The following is a 3,330-nucleotide window of genomic DNA, read 5'->3' as shown; positions in this document are numbered from 1 at the left end:
ACTCTGTATCTGTCAAACTACCAAGGTCATTTTTCATAGAAATACAACAAAAACCATTCTAAAATTCATATGGAACCAAAAAAGAGTCCAGATAACCAAAGCAATCCTAAGCATAAAGAACAAAGCTGGAGGGATCACCATTACCTGACTTCAAACTATACTAGAAGTCTTCAGTAACCAAAACAACATGGTACTAGTACAGAAACAGATGCAGAGACCAATGTAATAAAATAGAGGACACTGAAATAAAGCCACACACCTACAGGCATCTGATCTTTGACAGTCAAGAAAAGAAACTGGGAAAGGATTCCCTATCCAATAAATGGTGCTGGAATAGCTTGCTAGCCATATGTGGAAGAATGAAATTAGATCCCTACCTTTCACCATATACAAAAATTAACTTAAGATTGATTAAATAATTAAATGTATGACCTCATACCATATAAGAATCCTAGAAGAAAACCTAGGAAATGTCCTTCTGGACATTGGCCTTGATAAAAAATTTATGATTAAGTCCTCAAAAATAAATGCAGCAATAACAAAAATTGACAAGTGGGGCCTAATTAAAACAAAGAGCTTCTGCACAGCAAAAAAAAAAAAAAAACTATGAACAAAGTAAACAGACAGCCTACAGAATGGGAGAAAATATTTGCAAACTATGCTATGCATTTAACAAAGAACTAGTAAGCAGAATCTATGAAGAACTTAAAATCAAGATAAAAACAAGTCCATTAAAAAGCATGCAAATGACATTGAACAATCATTTCTCAAAAGCAGACATATAAGCAGTCAACAAACATGAAAAAATGCTCAATGTCACTAATCAAAGAGATGCAGATCAAAACCACAATGAGATACCATCTCACACCAGTCAGAATGGCTTTTGTTAAAAAGTCAGAAAATAACACATGCTGTGAGGTTGTGGAGAAAAGGGAATGCTTATACACTGCTGGTGGGAATGCAAATTAATTCAACCACTGTGGAAAACAGGAGATTTCTCAAAAACTGAGAACTATCATTCAACCTGTTGATCCCATTTATGGGTATATACCCAAAGGAAAATAAATTGTTTTGCCAAAAAGACACATGCACTTGTATGTTCATCACAGCACTACTCACAATAGCAAAGACATGGAATCAACCTAGGAACCCATCAATGATGGATTGAATAAAGAAAATGTAGTATATATACACCATGGAAAACTATACAGCCATAAAAAAGACTGAAATCACATCTTTTGCAGCAACATAGTTGTAGCTGGAAGACATTACTGTAAGTGAATTAACTCATGAATAGAAAACCAAATACCACATATTCTCATATGTAAGTGGGAATAAAGCATTAGGTACACATGGACATAAAGAGGGGAATAATAAACACTGGGGACTAATAGAAGGGCAAGGAGCAAGGGCTGAAAAACTACTTCTTGTGTACTGTTGCTTACCACCTGGGTGATGGGGATCATTCATACCCCAAATCTTAGCATCATGCAATATACCCATGTAACAAACCTGCACATATGCCCCCTGAATCTAAAATAAAAGTTGAAATTATTAAAGAAAAAAGCTTCTAAAAAAATTCACCAAGAATAGTTTCTCCTTTAGAGATAATTTGGGAGGACCAAATAAAGTAATGTTTATTACAGTACTTAACATAGTAACGTAGGACACTATATTAATATAAACTTTAAAAATTAAACGTTTAAAGATAATTGTATATTAATATGCAGTTGTAAGAAATAATGGAGAGGTCCCATGTCTCTTTTACCCAGTTTCCTCCAATGATAGTATTTCACAAAAATTTAATACAATGTTACAACCAAAATGTTCACATCAATACGGTCAAGATTAATGTAAAATTTTTAAGTTGTAGGAAGTGTCACATATGCCATATATAAATAACTGGACATAAAGTACTATTACATGTTCAAATGTAACCTTTCTAGAATGCTTGACATTTAGGCATTAGGTCAAAATAATCTAGATATCAAAACTAGGCAGAGATACTGAAGTAAAACCATTTACAGACTGATCCCTCATGAATGTAAATGCCAACATTTAAAAATAGTAAATGAAATCCAGGAATATGTAAAAATACATCATCACAATTAAGAAGTATTTATTCTGGAATGTAAGGTTAGTTTGCCATTTGAAAATCAATGCAATTCACTATATTAATAGAACAAAGGAGAAAGATCATGATAATCTTGACAAGCACAGGAAAAGTATTTGATAAAATTCAATACCTATTCATGATAGAAACTCTTAGCAAACTAGTTTATTGAAGGGAACTTTATTAATATGTATTAAAGTTTTATTAAAAACCTGGGGAAAACTTTATGCTAACTGGTGAATTATTGAAAGCTTTCCCTAAGAATCAAGAAACAGAAAATAATGCCGGTCACAACTTCTACTTATCTTTACACTAGAGCTTCTAGTCAGTACAGTAACAAGGAAAGAGAAGTAAAAGGCATAAGAACTAGAAAGGGAAGGAATTAAAATGTCCTTGTTTGCTGATATGGTTTGGATGTTTGTCCTCTCCAACTCTCATATTGAAATGTAATCCCCATGTTGGAGGTGGGGCCTCGTGGGAGGTGTTTGGGTCATGGAGGCAGATCCCTCTTACATGGCTTGGTGCCCTCCCCATAGTAAGAAGTGAGTTCTTGCTCTGTTAGTTCACATGAGAGCTAGCTGTTTAAAGGAGCCTGGGTCCTCCTCTTTTCTCTCTCTTTCTCCCTCTCTCACCATGTGATACGGCATCTCCCCCTTTACCTTCTGCCATGATTTGAAGCTTCCTGAGGCCTCACCAGGTGCAGATGCCAGCACCATACTTCTCACATAGCCTGAAGAACCTTGGGCCAAAATAAACCTTTTTTCTTTATAAATTACTCAATCTCAGGTATTCCTTTATAGCAATGCAAAGAGACTAACATATTTCCAGATGACATGATTGGGATGCAGAAAATTAAAAAGAATTTACAAACTGTTGGCATTAATAAGTGAATTTAGCACTTATTGCTGGATATAAGGTCAATATATATAATAGTCAATCGTATATATACCAGAAATAAAACAGAAAATGAAATTTTAAAATAAGATTACCACATACAAAGGAAAAAAAAAATACTTAAATCTAAAGGAAGATGTGGAAGACCACTACTATGAAAACTACAAAACATTTTTCATAAGAAATAGAGAAGACCTAAATAAATGGAGGGATAGATCGTATTAATGGATTGGAAAACAATATTATAAAGAAATACATTCAGCCTAAATGTATCTATGAGTTAAATGAGATTCTAACTAGAATTTCAGCCCCCACTTTTTTTT

This window comes from Colobus angolensis, unplaced genomic scaffold (assembly GCF_000951035.1).
Source record: "Colobus angolensis palliatus isolate OR3802 unplaced genomic scaffold, Cang.pa_1.0 Scaffold105, whole genome shotgun sequence".
In the NCBI taxonomy this organism is placed as follows: domain Eukaryota; kingdom Metazoa; phylum Chordata; class Mammalia; order Primates; family Cercopithecidae; genus Colobus; species Colobus angolensis.
This window is presented reverse-complemented; position numbering follows the sequence as displayed.